At 34.0% G+C, this 18,214-nt stretch overlaps 1 pseudogene; it reads right to left on the reverse strand.

Moving 5' to 3' along the window:
* Positions 1–2,860: 2,860 nt before the first annotated feature.
* The window catches only part of LOC149558643 (uncharacterized), a 92,819-nt pseudogene continuing 77,465 nt past the window's right edge, over positions 2,861–18,214 (reverse strand).

The raw sequence follows: 18,214 nt of genomic DNA on the forward strand, positions 1-18,214 counted from the left end.
AAGTGCATTTACCCTATTTTCTCTCATCGTGGCTAGAGTTCTCTTTTCAATTCATTTCCCATCATCATTTTCTTGAAGATCATGTTTCTCATTTGTTTCAAGATTCATTCTTTATCATCATTCATCATCATAGATTACATTGTTAATCATATTCCTAAATCATAGCTTTTAATTCCTTTATCATTTTTTATCATCATAGCTTATGTTTATTTGTCCTATCCAACATCATCATGTTAAATGAATCTAACATGATTGAATCATCCTAGTTTGTGTTCATTTATCATGTCTATTATCACAGTTAGGATTTATCTTTTCATGTTTCCCCATCATAAGTTCCATTCATTTATTCCATGTTAGGTATATTTCTCATGGTTGATCATCCTAAAACCTTTAGTTCATTTATCCTATGTTCTCATCATAGCTTTGAGTTCATTTATCCCATTTTCTCATCACGTTTGGTGTTCCTTTTCTTATGTTTCATTATCATAAAATCTCATGTTCAAATTATCATAGTTTGCATCATTTTATCCTACGTCATTATCATAGCTTATGTTCTTTTTATCATTTCTTATCATAGTTTCATGTTTCTTGTTTAAAAACATAAACCACCATCATAAGTTCAATCATATTCTTTATTTCATTTTTTATCCTACCTTCATGTTTCATCTCTTAGGTCGTGATTTTTGTCATTGTTCTCTTTCTAAAAACATTCATTTCCAATTATCTTTTCCCATAGTCCATACATATCACATTCATTTCTTAGGTTTGTTTTTTACTTATTTTTCTAAGGTTATCATAAAACAAAGCATCATCAATACAAAATTTTCAAAATCTTATCATAAGGCTCATTACATCTTGCATCATAAATGTATCAAACACTATCCATCACAAACCACATCATAAAAGAAAAATCCTTCATCATAAACTATCAATACAATCAAATCCTATCATCATAAAATATCATACCCTACATCACAACATAATCATCATTATCAGTACAAATCCCATCATAAATGACATATCCTACATCATAAACTATTAGTAACATCATGTCTCTCATAAACATCACATCCTACATCAAAACACATCAGTCTCTTGTATACATCTAAAAACATCCACATCATAAACAAAATCATGACATCATACATCCATACATCCATATCCCACCCAAAGAATGTCTGCTCTATATATATTTCATCCACTAAGAATAAAGAATAGATCACCCATCCCTGCAAAAATTTCAAACGTCCATCATAGTCCAAATATCCAATGTCCATATCATACAAGCAATCATATCTATACATAGGATCTACACCCGCAAAAACTACAACTAACAGTAGATCTAAAAATCATATATCAAAATTGGCATATCACTGGTCTCCCTTATTTGTCGCCTCCTCATCATGGGACTCCTAGGTTTCCCTCTCTACCCTTGGCCCTATGGGTGGTGGATGTGGTAGCATCACCTATCCTTCTCTTGTACCAAAGCTATTTGCATCATCCCTCCTCCAACCAGCCCCCTATCTCACATCTAGCTCTGCCTTATCCTGTGGCTATGCCCTATGGGCTGAGACCCGCCTATCCTCTAAAAGCCCCCAATGCTCCATCCACTCTCCCCCCTCCTTGTATACTTGTGTGGGTCCTAGCTATCCCAGACCATGTTGACCATCTATAATGCTCTATATGGTTTGCTAGAACCGTTGAATGGTACCTCCCCTGGTAGAATCGTGTCCTCTCTCTCAACTCCTCCACCTCTGCCCATAATCTCCTCAGCTCCTCGATCCCTCCACCAACTGCCACCTGTACTCTCAAGGTCACCACCTCCACCACTAATCTATCTTGCTCCTGCTAAAGAGTGTCCACCATCACCTATGTTTCCTGCCTTTCCAAGCTCACCAACTCTAATCTCCCCTCTAATCCCCCACCCTCCACCCGTAGTGTCCCCACCTCTATCCTTGCCATGTCTTCCTATCCCTGCACCACATCACACTCCTATCACAGTTGATCTTGCTCTATACTGAGCTAATCTCTCTCCTGTTGGGTGTCTCATAGAAATTGACTAGTAGCATCGTGTGTATGTTGTAGGGATGCATATCAGACTGTCCATCCATCATCTCCCCTCCTTAACGATGAGCCCCCACTGCCACTCCCATCTCCTCCAGCCACTGGCCTCTCCTCTTGCCTCTACTCCCCCTCCACCTCATGTCCCCTCTTAGTCATTGGCCTCTCCTAATGCCTCTCCTCTCTCCTCTACCTCTTCCTTACTAGCCCCACCTCCTATACTGTAACCTTTGCCTGCTGTCGTATCCCTCTCACTACATATCTAGCCTATTTGGATGCCTAGGCTATCTCCCATGCTACTATTTTTTCTCTTATCACATGGCCTCAACCTACTAGTCTCAATCGCTCAAACCATTCTTGGTACTTCTATGTGGAGCCCTCATCTACTAGCCCAACAAACCAATCACACTATTGTGGTGCTAACTCCTACCAAGCCTGAAGTAAACCATCTCGCTAGAGTACTAGCCCATACATAGACATTGTCTCACAAGCAACTTGTTGGTACCAGTTTGGATCCCTTGGAGCCACCTGCACATATCCAAACTGCCACAAGGCCCTATTTGGCTGGTACTACTCTACTATGTACTCCCACTGCCCAAAAATAAAACTTGGTGATATAGTATACAAAAAATAGTGTCCCTCCTTCGCTCATGGTCCCAAACCCATATATGGTCTCCACACCAATGCCATGATCTCATCTACCTAGAATCACCAATATTCCACATCTTCTATATGTTTCTAGGTTTAAGGCTCCCCCCAACTATATACCACTAGCTCATCTTCCTACCTATCCCTCCATCTAATCGGCCTGAATGTCACAATGTTCTCCCATGCCCAAACTTGTAATAATGTAGGGAACCCCATGCTCCTCCCCTACCATCCTACCCCCTGATACACTATCTGGTGCAGATCCTGACACAACTCTACCAACATCAAATATCCCTAGGCCACTGGGACTCTCACATCCACTATCAGCATAATCACTGGTATTAATGCCAAGGTAAATCATGTCCCACCTATAGTTGGAGCAATGTACCCTGATACTAATGCACATACAGAGAAATAAATATGCCTCTCTACAGCTACTCAATCCAAGTTCTCATCCAGTGGGAACTACCCTGTCTGAATCTGAAATGCAACACCCAGCCCTACCATCCCCTATAGAGATGCCTCTGCAATCATCCCCCTTGTCACCATCACTAGCATTCCCCACACTGGTAATCTAAAAATCTTGTATACATCCTCTAGTGTGACAATTATCTCCCCTGTAGGCACGTGGAATGTGCTAGTCTCGCTGTCACCGCTTACACAATGCTATCACCATCTCCATATAAGTGCTTGTATGGGACAACCTAGCCAAATATTCTAGGTTGATGCCCTCAATCCTTGCCCAATCTATCGATGTCAACTGCTTTGCAGCATGTAGTATGGTTGACCATCGCTCATGTGACACCAGAGCATCAAAAGACCACTGCACATAAAAACCACTCACACATCAGTATTCCTTTTCATAATTTGCATCCCCTCACTTAAAACCCATCCCCCTACCAAATCTTGTGTTTTCTACATACCTTTCACATTTTCTCCCCTTTACCCTGCATTCCCACCACCGCATTCTCGCAAATGTTCACCAACTCATGATCCCACTAACCAATGTTCTCGTGGGATCACTCTTTGACATTTGACCCCTCAGACCGCTTGACTCGCATTCCCATGTAGGATAAATCTAGAAATCCCACTGACCAATGTTCTCACAAGATCTTGCTTGTAGCTTCCCCTCTCGGTCAAACCCTATCTCATTCTCGCATTGACCCGACCCTTTTCACAGGATCATGCTCCCGTGGTTATATTTGTGTTTTTTCTTGCAGGATCACGATCCCACTACCTTCCCAACAATCTTGCCAAAACTCCCTACCCAAATTTGTGATCCCACAAAATCTATTTCCTAGGCCTCTTTTAACCCTTACCCTTTGCCACTTTTGTGGGATCGTGATCCCGCTGATCCCTATAGTGATCCCACTAGTCCCATGTCCACGGGATTGCATTTTCTACATCAAGGGAATGCTATAACTGTTAAAAAATGAAAAATGCAAGAATTCTTTTCAATCCTACTGAATGATTTGGTGTCCATCGCACTTGTACTTGTCATACCATGTCCAATTGATGCTCTGGTCATCCAATCATAGCCATCATCTCCTCCAAATCATAGCTCCTAATAGCAATATCTGATCATCTGTATGAAAGAAAATAACCCTTTCTAGCCCCCTTCCAGCCCCTTATAGGCCACTCAATGTTCCCTATCTTCCTCTGTGACTCCTCCAGTGACCTTCTTTTCCACCCACCCTATTTCTTGTTGCCATTTACTATCATTTTTACTTTCTTTTAGCCCTTCTCTATCCTCTTGCCACCCCTGGCTTACTGCAACTTTTCAAAAAATTGTTTTGCCTCACTTTCTTTCCCCACCACCTTCTTGAGCGGGCATCATGCAGTCCATTCTCTCATTTTCTACTCAAAACTAGGCACCCATGTTGCTTTAGAAAGTCCTCTTCACGTCATTTATATTCAAACTTCTTTGAAATAGTATTATTCTAGCACTATGTCAAAGAGGGGCAAACTGTAAACACCTAAATCTGATTGCATCATTAAATAATCATATTTAGTCATCTCCTAAGACATTACTGATTAAATATTTATTATTTAATTAATTAATCATCATTCCCTATTTTATTTGTTTATTTAATTAACTATAGTCTGATTGATAAAATCAAATGATAACAAAAAATTAATTTATCAATTAAATCCTTATTCCTCTATTAAATTAAATAAATCCTCAAATCTATTTAATCTAATCTCATATCCCTTATTTATTAAATAAATAATTTAATAAATTATTCAAGCCCCTAAAATATCCCTAAACCCAACTTTTACCCCTAATCCAACCCATTCACCCATACTAACCTCACTTAGCCTCCTAACTAGCCTATCCCATCAAAGCTAAGCCACTTGCCCCCAAACGCCCTTTCTAAGCTATACCTAATCCCCCTCCTAAACATGTGCACAACTTAAGAAAAGGTTAAGACTTGCTAACCCAAGCCAAAGTCAACAATCTCATCCTCACCCTCACCCTCAAGCATTTATGGCTCTTACACAAGCATTAAAACCTCTTACGAAGCATTTATGAACATTTATGAGATCCTTATCTCTTAAGCCTCTTTTGTTGACTATTCATCTTGCCTTTCCCTCCATCCAATCACTCTATGACATGTGTCACCTCCTAATTGGCTCCAAACTAGCACAATCCATGTGCTTCCTTTTAGGACATCCCAGCCCTCCATAAGCATTTACCAATCCTTGAATCTTGGTCATTCATCCATCTACCCCTTATCCTATAAATGAAACCATCTCCCTTCACAAATATCATTCACCTTCCATGCAAAGTTATCATGCTATTTTGAGAGCCTAAAAACTACCAAAATACCATCATAATGTTGAAACCCCTTCATACATCCATTGTTGAATCATCCATCCACCCCCATACTTGATCATCATCCATCAATTGGACGCTTGAGCACACCATGAGAACACATCTCCATCCATTAGGGACATATCTACATCATCTTGAGTTATACCATAAGGAGCTTACCATTTTTGGTTTGCCTTCTTTCTTGGTGTTAACCTCATCCTATCTTAAGTGTTAACTATTTAGTTGTGTGAGTACTTTTGTTTATTAGTTACTATTCAATATGGCACTACTAGATTAGGTGATACAATGTTGACCATATTAGTAGTACAAGTGGGATATTGTTCATAAGGTCTTAAACCTTTTGGCTAGGTGCAATTACGAGCTACCAAGTTGTAAAGCCCTCTAAGCATGATGATGATATCATCATGAGGTTAGTAGAGTCTAAGGATGGATTGGGATGTTGTTTTTACCTTAGTTGAGGTTCTTAGTTGAGTTTGGGAAGCAATGGAAGTCATTTCGCTAAAGTTGGGAAAAGTTGCTAAAAATATGCAAAGAGAGAGAGTACAGTTAACATTTATTATTAGAAGCTACAAATTTAATACAAATATTATCATTGCCCATGTTCTCTACTACCAAAGTTAAGTTGAATCAATTCAAAAATCTTTCTATAAATCACGTTTTTATGAAATAGATCATATTCCTACACAAATTTCTTTCTTTACTACATTTCCTACACAAAAACTTACAAGAGATAAGTCTTTTACGAGTGAAATTGCTTATTTTAAGAAAATGGTCACAATATAAGAGAACATGATGGTCCCAATATAAGAGAACATACTTCTAGTTTCTATTACTAAGAAAGAACTTGTAATTCTCTAAGGAACTTTACTAAGATGCTTATGTCTCCTCTATCTATAAAAGGAAGAAAATAAAGGAGACTCATGTAACTTAATTTAAACTTAGCACGTCTAATGTCAATGCTCATAATTATAGAATGACTAAAAGTTTAATAGGAACCATTTGCAATCCTACTTTAGTATTTATTTTCACACATTAAAAAAACTTATGAGCTCTCTCAAAAGATTATGAATGAGGAATACATGTTAGCTTATGTGCAAATGATAGAAATTATAAGAATCTCAAAGACTTGGAACGAGAAAAAAAGAGGCTTGAGCTTGTGAGTGCCACAAAATGTCATGAAAGAATTTTTTTTTCTTAAAAGAAATAGAGTACAAGATAATCATAGAAAATCATATTTTGTAAGGAATAAAAAATTACCAGCAAATGCAATTGATGGGTGTAAAACTAGATTTTATAATCCTTATCAATGCTTCCACTATTTGACAATTCCCTTGATGAAATGGATGTATAGATTTTCAAAAGTGATCTTTTTAAATGTGATGATTTTGTAATTTTTATAGTGAAGCTATTCATTCAAAACTTCTTCTCAAGATTGTTTCACAATTTTAAAAGCATAGGTTTCTTTTCATCAAGTATCTAAGTTAAACCAACATACAATAATCTTAATGGATGGTGTTTTGCATAATGTATTTTGAAGATGTGTTTTAGATGTTTTTTAAAAGAAAAAGTGGGTGAGCCACTAAATATATTTTTATTATTTTTTCAAAAAATTGATTCAAAAAAGCTCAACCAAGAAAGAATCAGTAAGAAAAACTAGCATCATTGCTCAAAATATAATTATTATTGATATTTACAACTATTTATATCAACAATTAATTGCTCAAACATACAAACGAAGATTATCCTTCCTCCCATATTTACAAAATTTGAGCAATTAAAATACCAAGTCATCAAATTTTAACATTGTTTAATCAAATTTCAAAATGTCAAAACTTTGTGCTTCCAATTTTACTCCTCCATATCTATGCATTCCTCCCCAAGAGTAGCCCCCAAATGTGTTTTAGATGATTTTCATTGTTCAACATTTTTAAATAATATAATTGAATAATTTTTCAATGAGATGATCAATTGAGTGGTGAATCCTTTTTTGCGATTTAGTTTCATATCAATATTAAAAATATTTTAAATGATAAAAGATCTGTGACATATCCTTACATTAATCATTAAAAGAAATACAAATATTACATACTACTACATGTAAAGGTGAAGGGTAGTAAATAAGAAGATCCATTGAAGCCCACCTCAATTTGATAAAGAAACTCAAACAAAATATGATCGACTCCACCCAAACCATAACCAAAACAAAATATAACTAGAGAAGGATTGCAACAAAATAACAGCCACCACACAATAAAATCCACCTAATCACTTAACAGCCTCTCTAAAACATTTCCTAATTCATTCCAATCATTTTATTAAATCTAATGACCTATTATTTCAGGGCATTACACATTATATTTGATTAAATAAATGAATGTCATATAATATAGAAAATATACACTTGCAGTCTCCTAAAACTATTAAGAAGCAAGATTTTTGATATAAAAGTAAAAGATATTGCACATAAAATATCATGATAAATCATAACACAACCAAGTTTTCACTCAATGATTTTTGAGGAACTTATATAACATGACATTGTTTTGATTAAACTAAAACTATGGAGAATTCTAAACTATGAACCCATGTTGGCATGGCACCAACAATAGCATCAAACTCTATCTCATGACACTCTAAATGTATTGAAGGCCTCCAAAGAAGTGGTGGTTGGAGTTTTGAATGAAACTATGAATGTATTAGAGGCCTCCAAAGAAGTATTACTATTACTATTACTATATAAGTATGATGATCTTGATGATCTTGATCAAAAATATTTGCAAAAAAGAACATAAAAATCAAACACAAATTACACTCCCATTGCAAATTATCAACGCAATTTTCCTCCAAATGTTGTAGTGTATAGTACTTACAACTTCTCTCCAATACTTTGTTGAAATATTCTTCTCCATCATCAATTTCCTTATACAATCCATGATTGATCTATTCCTTCTTTCCACTATACCATTCTGTGGTGGAGTTCTTGGTGCACTCATTTGTCTCTTGATTCCTTTGTCCTTAATGAAGAATGTATTGAGCTCATCTAATATGAATTCACCTCCTCTATCTGATCTCAAACAATTCAAACCCTTTCCTATATTTTTTCAACTCTAGCCAAATACTACTTAATCATTTAAAATGCATCGAATTTTTGTTTTAAAAACATCACAATCATCATTCTAGAGAAATCATCAACCAATAGAATAATGCATATTTCACCATAATTGCTTTGCACTCCAATAGGACCACATAAATAAGTATGAATTAATTCTAAATTATCTTTAGAATAACAAGTCTTGCTCTTGAAAATAGATTTTTGTCATTTTTCCCACTTGACATTATTTGCACATCATCTCATCAGATTTTCTCAATCTTGGTAATCATCTTTCTCTTTTCATCTTACTAATACTCACCAAATTATCAAATTTCAGATGACATAGCCTCTTATAACATAACCAAACATCCTCAAATAGGTCTAGATAGAATAAATTACATCTTGTTTGATCACCACTTCCAATTAGTTCACCAATAGCATCATAAATCTTTGCCTTCATATTTTGGAATTCAACTCAGTACCCTAAGTTGTTCAACTATACAACATTTTATATTTTGAAACATCAACCCGATGTGCATTAACACATTTGATCTTATCATTTAGTCTAATTGATCCTTTACCTTTCACATAGCATGGTGCGTCATTTACAAACTTAACACTAATTCCACTATAATGTTCTAGATTTTCAAATTTACTTGTGTCACCAATCATACGATGTGAAAAACCAATATAAATTATCCATTTTTCATTCTTATTTACATGTGAAACCAATTAATTTTGTTCATCTTCATCTTTCATTGCAGCATACACAACTTCATCATTTTCATCAAAATCGCTATCAAAACCATCTTCTTTAGCAATGTGACAACATTTCTTACCTTTTAGTTATCACATCCCTGGTAGTCTTTGTTACCTAAGTTTTTTTTGTTATCACTCCTTTCTTAGTACTTGTTGTCTTTCCTTTCTTCCTTCTCATCTTTGTTAGGACATCTTGTAGCAATATGACCAACTTTGTTACATGTAAAAGGGAGTTTTCCTTCGTATTTACCTTTTCCTTTTGGTAACCTTCTTACTAGTATGCTTCAAGATCATCAAGATCATCATCTGATTTACTATTACTATCCACATACTTACTCTTTTTCTTTCTTTTGGATCTATCAATGGTTAGTTGAGACTTGAAAGAAGATTCAATAGTATTAGGTATGTGATCATCAAAGTTTGACATTTCAAATGCAGCAAGGCTACGAATTAGACTATCCAAGATCAGATCTTTACTAGGTGTACATCTTAGTTCTTATATTGCATATACTCTAATTGCATAAATAGGAAGTAAAGTTCTTAATACCTTGTTGATCACAATCTCATTAGTTATGTCTCCTTCAACTCCTTTAATAGCATTCACAACCTCTTTGATATGGCCACAATATTATGCAATAGTTTTACCTTCTTTCATTCTCGTGTCATCAAATTTGTCTCTCAAACTTTCTGCTTTAACTCTCAACACATTTTTTTCACCTCCATGCAGTTTTGCTAGCTTTTTCCATATTTAATTTGCAGTAAAAAACTCCTTCACATCATCAAATCCAATATAAATCATGGAAGATGCTAAATATATCATCATTTGATAATGCTCCTTCTCTTTGATTTGTTGAACAAACATGGGTGTCAACACTTCTATGTATTCATTGTCTAAGTAGTTTAGTGTAGAATCTCCAATTCTAGAAAGATGTTATCTCATCAGTCTTTTTTGTGTTGGGAAGTTCTCTTTATTCAGCTTGGGTACCTTTCTCTTGTACATCTTGATCTTTAACTTAAGTCCCTTCAAACTTTTCTTAGAAGCACCATAAGCTCTGATGCCAATTGTTAGAATATTTAGACTAACTGAGAGGTGGGTGAATCAGTTACCCTCGAGTCCAAATGCACCAATTCAACTTGTACTAACTTCAAACAACCTAAATAAACTCATAAAATCACTTGGTCCATATAGAAACTCATGAGCAACTTAACATATTGATTCATCACTTAACTCTTTATTCAATATATGTCAACCATCAGTCAATAGCATTTAGATCACATGAACAAAATTCACCAATGTATGACATGAGGATTTAATGTAGAAACTCAATTTGGGAAAAACCATCAAGTAACATGATACTACTTTTCACTCTTCTGAAGCGAGCTTGGTTAAGAGCTAACCCTGTTAAAGGTTACAAAACATATTATTAGGTGTAACCCTGTTAAAGGATTTAATCACCCTATTAGAAATGGCCTAGTTAGAGAACTTTAGAACATCCCATGAGAATTCCACTTTGATTACAATATGTACAAAATGATTATTAGGTGAACCTTGACTAAGGAATTTTTACTACTATAAAGTTTAGAAATTAATAGTGTAGGTTTTCTGTATTAAGATACAACTCACTTTACAAATTCAAATGTCCATTTGGCTCATTTTTTGGGTTCATTGACTAGACTTCGTTATAATTTCCATCTCTTATATACTTGGAAACCCTTAAGCAATCACACTTCAACAATGTTTTCACTTTTCCTCTGCTACTTTGTTCTTCACGAGTTCTCCTTGAAATTACCAATCAACAAGGAACCAACTTTAGAAAACATCTTGGGTGCATCCTTTAATATGTAGCTTTGAATTTTTTCCTCTTAAACATCATCGTAGATCTTGGGGTTAGGTTAGATTCATTAAACTCTCCATCATTTTTTCCTTCTACTCCTTTCTTAATACTTTTAGAAACTTCTATTTAAATCCCTACCTTTGATTGCATAACAAACTCAATTTCTACATTAAATATGCCAACTCATCAATCCTTATCATCCACGCATTTTGACTAATCCAAAAATTTAATTTGTTGGCCTCAAACTTGATTCTTTCACAAACTGTTATTTTGTTGACACTCAATCATTGTTGTGTTCTTTTGCTCAGTCTCTGCTATGTAGCGCGTTTACTATAGATCTATCTCACTCAACTTACACTAACTCACTTGGTCTTCACTATGTTTTCCTTCTTTAACTTTCTTAGCCATAACTATCACTTAGCATGTGTACTTATTCTTCTCAGCATCTTCTTAAGTTCCTTAATCTCCTAGTTTAATTACCGACTGAAACTGATACTCAACAATGTTTATCCTTTTGACATGTTTCAACTCTAACATTTCTATACTTCATCTCAACAATCTCATTTGCTTCATATATTGAATAAACAACACATTATCTTGTCAAAGACTAACTTTTAAAGTGTCCATTGTAATTCTTTCATACTTACTTCTCTTTTCTCAACAACTCCACTAGTTCATCTAGTTACCTATCTTTTCAAATCCTCTTCATCAATCAACAGATATGAAACTCTACACTATTAGTAAATATATCTCTAGTAGGTTTGACATCAATGATAACATTTAACAATTGCTCCAATTGTAGTTTCCATCAGTTTATATCACAACCCAAGAGTTGATTCAACGAGTTTTACAATAATCCCTCAACCTAGAGACTTATTCTTTAAAAGACGTCCAAAACCAAGAAGAAACCAAACACTAGGTTTCCATCTACAAATCTAGAAAATCCTTCAATGATGTCGCTCCACCTCAATAAGAGTTGTAGCCACTTGAATAGGAAAAGAGGATAATGAAAAAACCATACAAAAAATCACATCACTATCCACTGTCATGAGAAATCTAAATATCCACCTCCCACATTGAGAATAGCCTTTCCCACATTGAGAATATCCACCTCAATAGAAGATTGCTACACCTCAATAGGTAAAGTAGAAGAGCTAGAAGGGGAGAATTACAAATATCTATACTTGAATAAATGTTCCAATAAATCACTTCACCTCCATAAGATAAGGATCAACCTCCATACAAGTGTAGAGGGGATGGGAAGAGTAACAGCCAACACAATCCTCAACAAATATTACTCAGATAAGCACAAGTTCCAAAAGGGGGTCACAAATGCATAAATAAAAGAACCATGCTCCATAGAATATATATTAAATAAAAGAGAGCAGCTAAAATAACCCCACATAGAAGGGCCCAAAAAGAAAATATCAAACCAAAAACACAAAGGCCACAAGAACCCTCTACTCAAACTACCCAAAAAATGGCACAAAAAGATAAAAATATAGGGTTTGAAACAACCTTCGTAAAAAAACCATTAGCCTCAAAGACCTCAGTTTCCATGCACCAATCCGACCAAAACTAGTCCAAGCTGCAAAGAAAGAGGAACAAAATCCAACCAAGCCACAAAACATCAACCATGACTGGGACAAATAACCTATGGAACACCATCAAAAATAAGCAAAGGGACCACAGAGTAGTCTATAGGGAACCTAAGACTGGTAAGATTGCAACACCTAAAAACTGAATTCAACCCAACAAACAAAGTGACAAATCCTAGAAAGGCATTGTAGAAATAGGGAAACATGTGTTGCACACAAACACAGGCCATTTAACGTCACTCACAAAAGGAACAAATAAATCAATGCATACCACACTAGACCCCAACTAATACGAGGCACATTATTCTATCCACAAGCATAAGACCCATCTCCCCCTGCCATAGATGTAACAACATATGACATAAAAGGTTGATCCAAGCACAACAACACCACACCCCAAGAAGTCAAAACACTAGATATCATCCCAAACACAAAAAAAAATTTCAGTGTTTTTATCATTGTCATCTTCTACCTCGTTTGGTATCTCCCCTATTAGAGCTCCCATGTAATGATAACAAACCCTAAGTTTCATCTTTATCCATTATACTTATGTATTATTTTATACATAATACATGCCTACATAAAACTTATTTATTGACTTATCTATAATAGCTAATCTTGTTATTAAACCCAAATCAAGAAGCTAAGTTAAACTTATATTTCCAACCCTGCCCTAGCTTTAACTAAACTTATATTTCTAAGCCCATTCTAACTTTAACTAAAATATTGAAGAAAAAAAGGGTACCTAACTGAAATATTGAAGGAAAAAAGGCTACCTATAATTGTGTGTGTGTGCGCGCATGCATGCGTGAACGTGTGTGTGTGAGTGTGACAACTAGAAAACCACATTACTATGAATATATTAACATATTATTGCTTGTTAATTATTCCATTTTAAATAGAGAAAAAATATTTTTAATAATCATTAAGAATTATAAATTTTGACGTCTCGAAATAAAGACAACAAAAACAACATCTGCATATATACTATGAGAAGAACTACAATACATGGGAGAAAACATAAGGTTTTGTAAAATACAAACAAAATAGATCGTCTCAGGGTTCATTTGGTTTGTGGAATTGTAGAAATCGAGATTTGTAATCTCAATTTAGTCAAATCAAGGTTTTGCAAATCTTTATTCATATTTATGGGATTTCATGAACCGTTTGTTTCACTCGGAAGATGACTGTGAAGACACATTTTTATGCATAAGCTTGGAATTGAAGGCAGACTGCAAAAAGTAGTCCAATCTATTGTTTTTACACCCCTCAAAAAACATAACCAAGTTTTGATTTTCAATTCCTACTTGTTAGTAGGAAGTCGGAAAACCTGGTTTTGAGACAAAATTAGACGTCCGGTTTTTGAAAAAGCCAATTCCTGATCTTCCACGAACCAAACGGACCCTCAAAGAAAAGATATGGAGAGAATAAGAACCGTCGTCACGAAACATTGGTAAAAGAGGATTCTTGATATACCGGGTTCGCGAGATAATCCCCTGCGAAATTCACTTTTAATCCAGCTCCCAAGCCGTTTCAAAGCTCCCCTCCAACGGTTGGCCTTTCTAAGAGTCCTTGCCAATAGGTACGGAAAGACATATAAGTATACAACTAAATCTGGCACTAATACTGCAATCCATATGTCGAGTATCCAGAACGATTGATATTTCTTGAAAGCTTCCTTTTACTTGCTTTCCAATTTATCATAATGATGGGGTACTATGACGATAATAGTGGCAGCCACAAATGCTACTACCGTCCAGAAGATTGATATTAGCAAGTTCACTTCAGAAATATCGGAGAGCTCATGTGGAATTAAGGTAGCCAAAGGTGTTTCTTGCCAGTGTCGCTTAATTAACCAAATGACCACCACTGAGAGAGATGTCATGAAGGCCGCTGTGTCAGAGAACACGAACAATCTGAAAAGTTTGCTGAATGCCATTTTGGCAGCTCCATAGTGTATACTGTTTCTGTCATCTTCAATTCCTCCTGGGATTTGAAAAACAGCTGCAAATGTAACGGTTGCAATGAGTGATGCCACTACCATGTGCGTATTGACAATATCATCAGGAATTCTATTAGAAATGTGTATGGTGTGCATGGTTACAGCACGCTTTAGTTTCCTTACTATCTTCAAATAATCAGGGTTCTCTCTAACTGCTAAGGATGCTATGTCAAGTGCAGTCATGCCATCATCGTTCTGGGCATCCACGTCTACCCCTTCAAGTAAGAGGAGGTTAAGTAACTGCACCCACAATAAAATCATGTTAGGAAATTATTAATACACTTCTTTCCTATAATGCATTATTTAAATTTAAATATAGTAAAAGTAAAATTTAAATATTTTAAATATTTTTATTTATTTATTTTAAATCTGAAAAAATAGTCGTATATGTACATACATACATACATGCATACATATATATACATACATACATATGTTTGTGTGTGTGTATATATATATATATGTTTGTGTGTATATAATTAACATAATTTTATATAAAAATAAATTTTTATTAATTCTATTGTTTATACATTATATATGTTTATGTTTGTTTGTTTTTTTTTTTTTTTTTTTTTAACCTTCTTAATTTGTATTTATAAATATTTTGAAAAGTTCATTGAAACCATATTTTGACTATATTTAACTTTTAAAAAGTCATCCCTCTTTTTAAGAAATAATTTGTCATGTGATGTCTAATATATGAAGTGTGTATAATTTTCTTCAAATTTGTGATGGTCATTATTTATGGAGGATTGAAGGTACTACTATATTGCAATTATTTCTTTTAACATAAATAAATTGGTTCAAGATTTAAAACTTAAGCTGTTCTCTAAGAGTTTTCCCAAAAAAAACATTACGTTGAGTACAATATTTTAGTGTTTATCACATATAAATTAGCTAATTATATTCCTTATGAATTTCGATCAGCATCAAATAGTGAAGACAAGAATGCATTTCTATGAATTTCCTCACCTTTAGTAAATATCATGATACACTCAATCAATCTTAGTTTATGTGGAAGTTATGTATAGTGGATATCTTTGTATTAGGAAGGGTGGAAGGACAACTAATCTGTGTCATGGGAAGGATGGAAGGACAGATGGACTTCTTGATAAAGCAAGATTTAAGTATGAAATTGCGATGTGTTAGATTACAAATCCATAACCCTTAATTGAGTCTATTTTTCAGATTTAATTCTTTTCGAATACAATTCACCTAATATCTCTAGAAAAAAAAATTAATAAATTTCTAGTGCCTACTTTTTGTAATAGAAAATGTTGTAGCGCTTCAAAATAGGAGTGAAGAATTTATTGTAAAAGAAATTGAACTCAAATCTATTTAAAACTATTATTATGCTGAGAGGCATTCTATACAATGGCAGCCTAGCACGAGAATATGCCAAGTTTCATTGTCAATAAAAAAGAAAAAGAGCAATTAAAAACTTCTAAATTAAATATTAAATTATTAAATTATAAAATAAAAAAGCATTTCCAAAATAATAGGAAGCCAAATGGAGGCTGAAATAATAGGCCCGAAAAAAAAAAAGCTCGAAAAAATAAGACTCGAAAAAATAGGGCCCGAAAAAGTAGGACCTAAGAAATGGGGCCCAAAAAATATGCCCCTAAAAAATATGGCTCAAAGCAATAGGGCTGCAATAATTTCAATATGATTTTTTTTTCTGTTAAATATAATTTTACATGCACATTCATGCTTATTTTTGTGGGGAATGAGGGAATTTGAAACAAATTCATGGAATGTGAAGAGATATCTATTGGGGGATATGAGGAGCTTCTCACAAGTTATAAAACAAAGGCTCTCCATTTCATTTTCATTTTATGTTTTTGTACGAATGAAGAGGTGGAGATTATTGGAGGATTAGATTGGAATTTTTGAACAAAAGTAGATTGAAGTTTTGAGTAATTTTTTTGCAGATGAGATTTCTAATTTTTATTTAGATTTTCACTTAGATTTAGATGTAGATTCAAAATTAATTGTAATATTTTACTTTGTTTTAGATTTCAATTTTAATTAGTTTCATTTAGATTTAGAATTCTATTCAAATTTGTTTAGGCTTGCATTTAATAGTTTAGTCTTACATGTTTGATTTAGATTTAGATTTGCATTCAAAATCTATTTGATTTATATATTTTATAATACTTTTCATTTGCATATTTTAAAAGTGCATGTTTCAAATTAGTTTTAGATTTTCTTGTTTCATATTAGTTTAGATTTGCATATTTCAAAATAGTTTTGGTTTGCATGTTTTAGATTAGACTGTTTCATAATAGTTTTACATTTGCATATTTCAAAGTATTTATATTTTCATGTTTCAAAGTATAATTTTATCATTAATGTAGATGACAATGCCACCATATCAATACAATTTGTATTTTATTAAAGTTAATGACTTATTTAAAGTAGATGAATTATATATTTAGTATATATTTTATCATTATTATATTATCAAATAGAAAAACATTCTTGAAATAATAGTTGGCCAAAATAATATGAGGCCAAATGGATGCCGAAATAATAGGGCCCAAAAAAAAGGGGCCAAAAAATAGGACCAGAAAAAATAAGGCCGAAAAAATAGAACCTAGAAAAAATAGGGCTAAAATAATTTCATTAATTTTTTTAATATAAAACAATTTCTTTTTTTTAAATACATTTTTGCATGCACATTCATGCTTATTTTTTGTGGGGAGTGGAGGGATTTGAAACAAATTCATGAAATGTCAAAAGACATCTATTGGGGGATATGAGGAGTCTCTCATGGGTTATAAAATAAATGCTCCTCATTTTATTTTCATTTTGTGTTTTTACTGAGAGGAAGAGGTGTAGATTGTTGGAATTCTTTTTAAATAACTAAGAGGGGGGTGAATCAATTATTCAAGGTCCAAATGTACAAATAAAACTTTTCACAATTCAGTAAACTCATATAACATTCTTAACCATGCATGCATTCATTGTGTGTTAACCAAAACTAATATATTACTATTAATTCAACTAAAGCATAAAACACAACATATCCATCAGCACACTTGACACAATGATTTAACGTGGAAACACAATTTGGGGAAAACCACTAATAACATGTTACTCCTTTTTCACCTTTTTTGAAGTGATGCCATGTTAAAGGTTACAGCACAGACTGTTAAATGTGACCCGGTTAAGGGATTTCAATCACCCTGTTAAAAGTGAGCCTTGTTAGAGGACCTTAGGCCATTCACTTGGAATGCCACCTTATTAAAAGATTTTCCAATGACTATTAAGTAAACCTTTCTCCAAAGGATTTACCCTAATCCGATATAATTGTTAGAAAGTAACAGTAAAGCTTTGATCTGATACAATTTACAACTTTATTTGGAGATTATTGATCACTAT

The sequence above is a fragment of the Cupressus sempervirens genome, chromosome 5 (genome assembly GCF_028749045.1).
Source record: "Cupressus sempervirens isolate cs-2001-9-10 chromosome 5, ASM2874904v1, whole genome shotgun sequence".
Classification (NCBI taxonomy): Eukaryota; Viridiplantae; Streptophyta; class Pinopsida; order Cupressales; family Cupressaceae; genus Cupressus; species Cupressus sempervirens.